We start from the raw sequence: 12,031 nt of genomic DNA on the forward strand, positions 1-12,031 counted from the left end.
ATAACTCAATGTGCTAAGACAGCCCACGCCTTCCCTTTGAGACACATGGAGATTTTTATAGGTATGGAATGCATATATGTGTATATGAATGCATTGCTATTTGATTCCTTCAGTGGTACCTTTCCGGAGATGAGAGACTGACTTATACCATTTATTTTCCCTGCAGTGTTTTTCCTCTTTCACTTGGTCTTGTTCTGCCTTAGCTGATTCAGAGACTTTCCCCTGAGAGGGTATTGAATAGCTAGGCTGATATTTCAGAGATGGTTAAATTAATATTCATTTCCCATCTAGTGCCCATTGCCATCACCAAGACCTTAGCTTGGATTCCTAACCAATTACTGCATTAATTCTTTTTCTAGATGTGATCCTTTTATTTGCCAGTTTCCTAGATTGATTCCTTATTCACACTTGATTTTTTGGACTTGGAAATCCTGAACTCTGAACTCTGAACTATAACCTGGTCCTCAGGATGCCTGTTTCGGTATCTATTCTTTGAAGTTGATCTCTAGGCTTTTTTGATTCCTACTGAACTTTTGAAACTTTTCCTTGCTGGACATTGTATAGAACAGTGCTGTTCAAAAAGTAAATGTAATAGCTTCAGAACTTAAAGGGACCCTAGAAATCACTCATAACCCTTCTCCTTTAAGATAATGGCTGCAAGGCCATAGATGATGCCTAATTGGCCAGTGTCATCCAGATTCCACCCAAAGGTCAGCTTTCCTGCTCCTTACCATCTTCCTCCCTGGGTAGGTTTTGTCCTTCTCTTGTGTTTGCGGAAAGAGTGTTTCCTCATACCCTCTCATGACTTGGTTCCAGACTTATGTTAGGAAGTGAGTGGCTCTCAGAAATTCTGGGGTATTCTGGGGTTTGTTAACATCATGCCCCCAATTCTTTAAAGTGTCATTAATTTAAGGATGTGTTTGTAGCACACATCTCCCAAATGTCCAGGTAAGATACAAGTGGTAATTTCTCAGCACAGCATGATATAAGTTAAAAATGGAACACAGCAGTGGGCATCCATGCTGTTAAAAAGCCTTTAGTCCTTCCATCCTTGGAGAATTTTTCTCTTTTTTTTTTTTCAATAAACCCCAGCCTGCAGACGTATTGTCCAGATATTTCTCAGTTTTATTACCAAAAGTCTCTTCTCATAACCCCTTCTATAAGGCTTCTTTCAAGTGTCCTAATTCCTATTTACTCCTATAGAGCCCTGCAGCTCTCTTTTTCTTTACCATATACTCATTGATCAAAGTCCAGATTCCACCCACATTTCAGCCTCTCCTGCCCCCCACCATCTTCCTTGCTGGACACACCACCCCATTCTAGTACATTTGACAAAAAAAGTCTGAGTTCCTCACATTCTGAATATTTGTTCCCATAGTAACCTTATGAAATCATTCTAATAAATCAGGCTGTCCCACATAAAGTGAGGGAACTTGTGAGTTGAAGTACCTCTGTTTTCTTTCTCAATTTCTTATACCTAGAAAACAGGCAGAGAATTTAGACTAGACTCAGATTTCAAACTTCTTCCATTTTTAAGTCAATATTTTGAAAAGTGTTAAAAATATACTCAGTGGCTTTGAGAGAGAGAAGGAAAAGAATCTTCATGTTCGTTCTCTATGGTGAGAGTTTAGGCTGTGTCACATATGCACTTACACATTCTTATGTTTTCTTCTTCTTAAGTGCTTCTCCAACTTTTTCTGACCCAATGCAGAGGTAGGTAGAGGTCTCATGAATCAGCTTAACCTGTTTTCACTTGCAGGTGTGGCAAAATGGCCTCTCCTGAGGGTCTGTGTTTTGGAGGGAGGGTGTCGTTGGGAGTCCCTATTCTTGGATTCCAGCCCTCACTCTACAAATAACTTACCTGCATGACTTTAGTTAAATCATTTGACCTGTTTGGAATTCAATTTCCTGAAGGAATACTTCGACAGAAAAAAACAGGAAAATCAAACAAACATAGTTTTATGAAATAGAAGGTTATTCTCTGCTGTAACCAAGTGTCTGACCATTGTCAGCCTCTGCTGGTGTTTCAGTAGCTTTGTAGCGTTAGGCCAGCAACTCTGCAGTTCTCCTGGCTTGGCCTTATTGTCTCAATATGCAAGTTGTAGCTCCAGGCCTGGGGTCTGCAAGTAGAGCAGGAAAAAGGGGAGGGAAGTAGTTCTCTTCTGGTCTTTTCATCAGCCAAAGGAAGAGCCATCTCAGAAGCTCCCAGAAGACTTTTACTTATTTGGCAGAATCAAATGAATACTCCAGCTGCAAGGGAGGCTTAAATACTTAGCTGTTCCAGTCTCTGTGGTGGAGGCAGGGAGAAGAAAGGGATCGTGATTACCTGTGAGTGAGCCAACCCACACTGTCTACCACACCTTCCTTGTATATAAAAGGCAGAGGTTGTGCTAGAAATGACCTTGAAGACCTCTCTCAGCTCAACTGTTTGTAAATCTCTGAATAGGGAGAAAGAATTCAGTATGTGGCATCACTTTTATGTGTATTGCAGTTCCTGGCTTCTATGCAAGTCTTCTCCCAGGGAAATGTCCTCTAATATTATTCTAGGTACAGGTTGGGGGAGGAGTTGGAGAAAGAGTGCACCTATTTGGGTTTCTCCAGGCAATAATGTATTTCTCACATGGTAGCATGGTATCATCCCCAGAAGGAAACAGAGGAGACCAGTATTCATAAGACAATGCTGGTTTGACAATTCTAGGAAAGGTAAAAGATGAAAACATCTATTCAGACAGAAATATTCCTAGGAGAGGTAACACAGATATTGGTATTACATAATGCTTTTTCAGTTAAACTTATTTTAATGATTTTGGATTCTAGAAAATTTAGAAAATCAAGAGAAAAGCATTTTCATTAAAAAAATTCCTTTTCACGTATCAGTGAGATCTTACAGACGTGTGGCACAGGATGAGGGGAGGGGGGATTGGAGGAAGGTGGTCAGAGGTTTCAAACTACCAGATGTAAGATAAATATATACCAGAGATGTGAGGTACCACCTGACTGGAGCCAACACTGCAGCATAATATAGAGGAAAGTTGTAAAGAATAAATCCTATGAGTTTTCATCATAAGGAGAAAATATTTTACCTGTTTTTTTTTCTTTTTGTGTCTATGATTAGATGGATGTTAGCTGAACCTATTGTGGCGATCATCTCACCATGTATGTAAATGAAACCGTGATGCTGTATACCTTAAACATATATAGTGGTGCATGTCAATTATTTCTCAATAAAACTGGAAAAAATTTCATTTGTCTTCACTCATGTACCTCATATTGCATGGTTACAGTCTTACACGCATACCATTTTGTGCTGTGATTTTTCCACTCACCATAATCAGGTTATTACTATTTTGCAGAAAGAGGTGTAAGAGGAAGTGAAATGGGGATGACTGAATGATATTGTAGAAGAGTGGAGAGAGAGGGATAGGATAATTTTGGCATCCTATTGAGAAACTTGCTTCCTTCACTGTTTGTATATGCGTTTTTTTGTGTGATTACAAAGATGAGGTCCTAGCAAAGGAAAGTGGGCTATGGCTACTGGGACAGGGGGATTCTCTTCAGGAATCCAAATAGGTCCTTAACATCCAAATACTTTTTGACTCTTCTTAACCACTTGTAGGAAATAGCTTTGACCTACTGTGCTCATCTCCCTTTGCTTTTTTGAAGAAAGCTGTTTTATAGTATTTCTTTAGAAGGACATATTTGCTTACTATATGCATTAAGCACATTCTGAGAGGAAAATGTGCTTTCTCACCAGGAATGGATCCTCTCCTACCAGGACCACACATAGAAAAACTGATAGGAACCAGGCAGAGTATATAATGTGTGATTTCCTCAGTGAGAAATAACAGAGAATGGTTGACAGGTATTAAGTGGAGAGTACCCAACCTTGTCCTCAGATCTTCATTTGTTTAATTTTATATGAATTTGTGGGTGTTTGAGTCTCTCTTCTGGTATACCAGGGTTGGGATCTTCATTTTTGAGCATAATGGTTGCTCACAAATCATTGTGGTTTGCCATGTTTGAGAAGTATTACACTGATGACTCTGGCCTTTTTTCTGTTTCTGGACATAGAATTGTAGAAGATCTGGTAAGGGTAAGTTAAATATTTTAGGAATTGTTAATGCAGCTTGCTAGTGATGTTAAGTTTTCCTCCCTTTTGAGCACACAGGTTTGCATTTTTTGGCTTCTTTGTGGTTAGTTGGGGCAGTATAACTAGTTTTTAAAAATGGGTTATAAGCTTAAGTGATGAGTTACTCGCATGCTAAATAATTTAATTATGTATTTATGCGTGAGAACCTTTAGAGCTTTCTTTTCCTCCAGTACAAGTAACTAAAAATGTTCAAGATTGTGGCTTCTCTGTTGTCTGTTCACAAAGAGCAGATCCCTTGGGGAAACTGATAAAAAGGAATGAGAAATACACCTTTGTTGGTAAGCCATTGAATTTTGGGGGATATTTACTTCTATTCCAAAACTTAAGTGTATTCTGACTGTAAAGCCTTCTTCTAACCTGGAAATAATTTGAGATATTTTACCTCAGGCTATAAAGAAAAAGTGAAACTGTCAGGGCACATCAAAAGTTTAAATATAACATATAAATAAAGATTTACTCAATAGAAAGGGAATTGGCCCTAGTTCTTCCTTCCCCTGGTGATTGGTTATATAACTTGTGGCATATCACTTGATTATCCAGTGGTACTCTCAGTTCTTTTAAGAAAGACAGGATCATGACATGTCTTTCCTTTTATTTATCTAGTTTTCTAGATAATGAGTTGGTTCCCTATCATCTTCAGAAGGAAACCAATTACCGTGAGTTTGAACCATGTCAATTCTTACACTTATTAAAGCTCAAATTATCTGTCCCATGTAAGTGTCTCTTTGAATCGGCTCCTATGTACATTTGGAATCACCCTGGTAGTCTTTGATACATTCCATTTTCTTTGTTTTTGTTTTTGTTTTTGTTTTCGAGATGATAGATATGTTTATTAAGTGTTTGTGGTAATAATTTTGCAATCACATCATCACATTCTATGTATTTTTTTCTTTAATTTTTTATTTTTTTAAATTAACATCCAAATTAGCATATAGTGCAACAGTGATTTCAGGAGTAGATTCCTTAGTGCCCCTTACCCATTTAGCCCATCCCCCCTCCCACAATCCCTCCAGTAACCCTCAGTTTGTTCTCCATATTTATGAGTCTCTTCTGTTTTGTCCCCCTCCCTGTTTTTATATTATTTTTGTTTTCCTTCCCTTATGTTCATCTGTTTTGTCTCTTAAAGTCCTCATATGAGTGAAGTTATTTGATTTTTGTCTTTCTCTGACTAATTTCACCTAGCATAATACCCTCTAGTTCCATCCACGTAATTGCAAATGACAAGATTTCATTCTTTTTGATTGCTGAGTAATACTTCATTGTATATATATATATATATACACACACCACATCTTCTTTATCCATTCATCCATCGATGGACATTTGGGCTCTTTCTATACTTTGGCTATTATTGATAGTGCTGATAAACATGGGGGTGCATGTGTCCCTTCGAAACAGCACACTTGTATCCCTTGGATAAATGCCTACTGGTGCAACTGCTGGGTCGTAGGGTAGTTCTATTTTCAGTTTTTTGAGGGACCTCCATACTGTTTTCCAGAGTGGCTGCCCCAGCTTTCATTCCCACCAACAATGCAAAAGGGATCCTCTTTCTCTGCATCCTCACCAATATCTGTTGTTGCCTGAGTTGTTAATGTGAGCCATTCTGACAGGTGTCAGGTGGTATCTCATTGTGGTTTTGATTTGTATCTCCCTGATGATGAGTGATGGTGAGCATTTTTTCATGTGCCAGTTGGCCATCTGGATGTCTTCTTTGGAGAAGTGTCTCTTCATGTCTTTTGCCCATTTCTTTGCTGGATTATTTGTTTTGTGGGTGTTGAGTTTGATAAGTTCTTTAAAGATTTTGGATACTAACCTTTTATCTGATATGTCATTTGCAAATATCTTCTCCCATTACGTTGGTTGCCTTTTAGTTTTGCTGATTGTTTCCTTCACTGTGCAGAAGCTTTTTATTTTGATGAGGTCCCAGTAGTTCATTTTTGCTTTTGTTTCCCTTGCCTCAAGAGACGTGTTGAGTAAGAAGTTGCTGTGGCCAAGATCACAGAGGTTTTTGCCTGCTTTCTCCTCGATTTTGATGGCTTCCTGTCTTACATTGAGGTCTTTCATCCATTTTGAGTTTATTTTTGTGTATGGTGTCCATTCTCTCTGTTATGTCAAGATATTCTAGGCCCCAACCAGGGATCACCCATTTATCCAAGAGGCTTAAGTTTCCTTTAATGGAATAGAGTTTTAAGACCAAAGTCTGGACTTGTTATTGGTAGTAGTTTTGTCAGATTCTTCTAAACTGTTAATGGACAGATGTAGGGAAAAAATTATGTATGTATGATATGTTGTGAGTTCATACAGATATTTCCAATTAAAGTTCAGGACTGTAAGACTTAACTTCCATGTTACTGTTGGGATATGGTTTTCCATGGATATCTTTTGTTTCTGAAAAATGTGGAAAGCAGAGACAGTGACCATCTTAGTTCTAGGCTATCTTCTGAAGGATATTTGTATAGCACACAGCTTTAAAAGAAAGATAATGTCTCTCCTCTGGAACAAAGGGTGGATTTGTTTACTGTCTAGTGTAAAAAAGATAATCTCCTTCCAGGACAAAGACTAGTGTAACATCCAGGGTTCTTTAAGAGAAATAGAACCGATAGGATAGGTATATTAAGGGAAAAAAAAAGAAATTTGGCTCATGTGATTGTGGGGACTGACAAGTTAAAAATCTCTGTGGCAGGGCTGCCGCATGTCTAGAAACTCAGGCAGGAATTGATGTTGCAGTCTTGAGGCAGAATTTATTCTCCAGTGTTTACTGTTAAGGCCTTCAACTTACTGAGTGATCTCCTTTACTTATGATAAATTGATTGTAGGTGTTAATTATTATCTATAGGATACCTGCACAGCAACACTTAGACTAGTATTTGATTAAATCACTAGATAATCGTCACTTAGTGCTATGGTGAGAAAATGAACCATCACAAGCAGGTTTGCTTGCAACTCTTCTAAAAGATTCAGTTTCCCTAAACTCCAGGTTATTCAGCTGTTAGGCAGACTTACTGCATGTGCAGGGATCTAGGTTCCTCTGTGTCACCATTATGAGTTTTGGTTGTTTTTTTGTTTTTTTTTTTTTGCAGGGGGTGGGGCAGAGAGAATTGATGCAAACATAATGCTCATGCTTCTTGCTGTAAATAATAAAGTAGTGAACTATTTTGTCTCTGGCCCTGAGTTTTTTCCACCAGCATCTATGAGGCTGTGGTGGGCTTACCTGTTAGCTTTCAAGTAGGGCAAAAATCTCAGACCCTTCACACTTCTTGACAAGTCCATACCTTTTTCCTTTCACTGTGAGAATTTTGGTTCTCAAGAACACGAACACAGCAGATAACAGAATTAGAATGTTACAGGGATGCCTGGTGTCTCAGTCAGTTAAACATCTGACTCTTGATTTCAGCTCAGGTCATGATTTCATGGTTTGTAAGATTGAGCCCCACATAAAGCTCTGTGCTGACAGTGTGGAACCCGCTTGGGATTTTCTCTCTCTCCCTCTCTCTCTGCCCCTCCTCATGTGCACACACACTCTATCTCTCTTAAAATAAATAAACCTTAAAATAAAGAATTAGAATGTCCATAATTACTAAGCTGCTTTATCCCACTTTACCCACACCATTGTCTTAGTAGTATTAATGACACCACTGATTATTGTGATTACGAAGAATAGTTCATTTACAACAGGGGGTGCATATCTTATGCCTAATCTCCTTACTTTCTTAAGGTCATGTTAAGTCTACGTTGTCAGATTATATAGTCATTACATTCTCCCTTTTTACTTTCATTTACTCTTAGTTTTACAAGTGACTAGACATGTAATACCACCGGTTCTCATGCCGTGTCTCTCTAGCAATCTTGGTTGCCTGAGGTTTGTTCTATGGTAACTTCCTTAGGAGGGTCTTCTGGGGACAGTATGGCAATATGACATGAATCCTTATATGCTAGTAACAATCTGTGTGTTTTACATTTGAAGGTCGTTTTGTAATAAATTTTTTGTCTCACATTTTCTTTCCTTATATGCCCAAAATACGTTATTCTGTATTCTTCTGGCATAAGATATGTCTTTGAAAATATCTGATGATAATTTTATTTTCTTTCCCTTGTAAGTCACAGGATCTATGTGTAGAGGGCCAAAGGTTATTTTTCTTTACAGTAACTAAAGAAATGTACTAGGGTACATCTTGATAATAGTTGATAGTCTTGGGTTTATGGTGTTCTCTTTCAATATTATGTCTTTTTTTTTTTTTCCATGAAATTGTTCATGAACTACAGAAAATGCTATTATTTATATGTTGGATCTTCTTTGCTTATCTTTAATAATTGTCCATTTCTTTCAAATATTAACTTTTTTGATTTATGACATTTTCTTTACACCTGCTGTTTCTTTCATGCCATTATTTTTTTGTGATCATTCTCTTTTGCTTTCCTTCTAGTTGACTCTTCTCTCATATAATATATTTAAAATTTTTCCATTTATACCTCATTTCCGAATTTTCCAATTTTGATTTATGTTCTTTATGGTTCTTTTTAAAGTGTGTATTTATTCATTTTGAGAGAGGGAGAGTGAGAGTGAGCATGGGAGGGGCAGAGAGAGAGAGAGAGAGAGAGAGAGAGAGAGAGAGAATTCAAAGTAGGCTCCATGCCTCCAGCACAGAGCCCAATGCAGAGCTCAGTTTCACAAACTGTGAGATGACAACCTGAGCCAGAATCAAGAATTGGACACCTAACAAACTAAGCCGCCCAGGTGCTCCAATGCTTTTTATTGTTTTAATTTATGTATCTATCTGTCATCTATCTAATCTATCTACCTACCTATCTATACAAATATACATACATATATATAAATGATTATACGATTACTATATAGTAGTCTTAGTAGTACATACACACACATATGTATATACTAATTTTGAGTTATTTTTACAGTTTTAAGTCATCTCCCCTCTTCAAGCATGTTTTGATGATTTCATTGTTTACAGGGATATTACTCTGTTTTTCTTTCTTTTGTTTTCATAGTAACATTGTATCAAACTTGATCTCAAGCTTTTCCACTGCTCAGATTAATGGTTTCAGTTTTCCTGAAAATTTAGAAGTACATTCAATTAGTTTTTTAAATGAAACTCCTTCTGTTGCTTTTGTTGAGCATCCAAAAATATGATGGCTCACATTCTGAGATTTCCTAATGCTATTCTCCTCTTCCACTTTTGTTTGAACATTCTCCTTCCTTTCTCTGTATTGTTTCAGTCCTGTGGAATCTTCATTCCTAACAGATTATTCTCAGTATGGAGTAAGCTGGTTTTATAAGTTCATAAGGGCTAGACTGCTCCAGCCCTCAGTTCTTCCTATGGGTCTCTCATACTCATTATGTTGAAGTCCTTAAATTCACTCCTCAGTGAAGCCGTTTCTTATATTGGAGTTTTCATATTCTCAGGTTCGTCACATTTCTGTTGATTCTTTCTATCTCCCATACAGATGTCAATAACATATAGATCTTGTGCTGTCAGTGGATTCATATGCATACCTTGTCACCAAGAAACTTTGTTAAAAATGTTGTACATGGGTTTTTAGTTTTTCTCTCTAATTGCTCTATTTTTATGCAGGGATTCAGGAAAACCAGACTGTGTGGCCACTACAAATGTCATCTTTCCAGAATTACCCCATCTATTTATTTTTTATTAAAAAAAATTATGGGCACTTGGATGGCTCAGTTGATTAAGAATCCAACTTTTGGTTTTGGCTCAGGTCATGATCTCATGGTTCTTGGGTTTGAGCCCCACATTGGGCCCTGCTCTGAAAGCATGGAGTCTGCTTGGGATCCTCTTTCTCTGCCCCTCCCCTGCTTACTCTCTCTCTCTCTCTCTCTCAAAATAAATAAAGTTAAATAACTTTTATTTATTTTTTAAAAAGAATTTATTTTTTTAAACAGTTATCATAATGTAGATGCTAGAGATTTAAAAGTGAACAGGGTGCTACATTCTATGTCCAGGAACTAGTGCAAAATTGAGAAAAAGCTTTGAATGCTGTGTCATTGTTCCCTTTAGGTTTTTTTATTTTTTAATTATTAATTAATTAAATGATCTTATAGGTATGATATGCATATAGGAAAGTGCATGTTTCTTAAGTGAATAGCTCGGTGAATTCTCATAAAGTGAACAAACCCATGTAACCAGTATCTATGTTAAAAAAACAGAATATTCTCAGTATCTGTCCATTTGCTCCCTTCCTTTCTAGATCCTCTGACTTCTGATAGCTTAGGAGTAACCACTCTCCTGACGTCTAACAGTGATATTAACTTTGCTTGTTTTTGCTATTTTGTGAATGGAATGATATGATACATATATTTTATGTCTTTCTTTTGTTCAACATTGTGCTTATTATGTTCATCACTATTGTTGTATACAGTTGTAGTTTTCATTTCTATGTGAATAAACCAGAATTTATCTATTCTACTGAATGTGAACATTTACATACTGATTTGGGACTATAATGTATAATGGTTTTATGAACATCCTAGTACATGACTTCTGACAAACAAATGTATGCATCTTTGTTAGATATCTCCCAACTAAGGATAGAATTGGTGAGTCAAAAGTTAAGCATATATTTAGTTTTAGTAGATACTTTTAAACTTTTTTTCAAAGAGATTGTGCTGCCAATTAAATTTTCATTCAGTGCTGGGTGAGAGGAAAGCTATGACCAAAACTGACCTTTAAGAAAATAGTTCAGGGAATTCTTTGTAAGAGTAGATTGGAAGAGAGAAACAATGAAAATAAAGAGACTAGGTTAGCTATTAAAGAAGACAATAAGGGATTAGAATATATTAAATGGAATAAAGGTAAATGTATGGATATATGTCACTGTGTGCTCCTAGAATCTGCTAAACCTGTGTGAGGGAGAACACATAATGGTATTTTTTTGAATGTTTATTTTGAGAGAGAGAGAATGTGCACATTCATGGGGGAGGGGCAGAGAGAGGGAGAGAGAGAGAATCCCAAGCAGGCTCTGTGCCACTAGTGTGGAGTCTGAAGTGGGGTCTGATCCCATGACTGTGAGATCACAATCTGAGCCGAAAACAAGAGTCAGATGCTTAACCAACTGAGACACCCAGGCGCCCATGACAGTTTGTATAGAAGTTTGAGGGGGATGAGGGTGCTGAGTTCAGGTACGCTCTGCCAATGTGGAAAGACAGACCTCAGGACCTTACTTATATGGGGCCCTGTCCTTCTGCCTCATTTCCTGTTCCTACAAGTCTTGAGTCGATCCCACAGGCTTCCTGGAACCATGTAAATTAATGAGTAAAAGACCATATATTTTTTTACACTTAACTAGTAAGGCAGTGATTTCAATAATACAGGGTCCTGATAACATAAAACACCCATTGAGAAGAATCTGCAATTACTGCCTTCCACTTCACGCTACTATATCATTTTTATTTTATGTCACACACAAAAGTTCTTTAAAGGAGCTAATCGAGATTGACAGCGCCTGGGCCGCAGCTCTTCCCTGTGAGGTAAACAAGTGAACACCCACTTCTTTATGCCTAGGCAGTGCTGCCTCTACCTGGATTCCTGTGCTCAAAGCCCAGAGCTCTGAATTGTAAGGACCTGGTTACCTGCTTTTCCCCAGCCTACCCTTTCTTATGAATATGAAGGAAAGTGTTCCCTGATAGCCTGAGGAAGGGAAGGTGACACCAATAACTTCACATCATGCAGATATCTTGTTGTTCCCACCATGCAGAAATCTTGTTGTTGGGTAGAGCTTTTCTGTGTTCTGCAATTTTCTTCAGTCTTCAAATACTGATGAAATTCGTGTGTGAACAGACTTTTTGCCTCTTATGAGCCCATCTGTTTCTGCTGTTAATTTTTCACCTTGAGCCCTAATTATAACTGA

The sequence above is a fragment of the Panthera pardus genome, unplaced genomic scaffold, assembly GCF_024362965.1.
Source record: "Panthera pardus isolate Hobbes unplaced genomic scaffold, ASM2436296v1 HiC_scaffold_15, whole genome shotgun sequence".
NCBI lineage: Eukaryota > Metazoa > Chordata > Mammalia > Carnivora > Felidae > Panthera > Panthera pardus.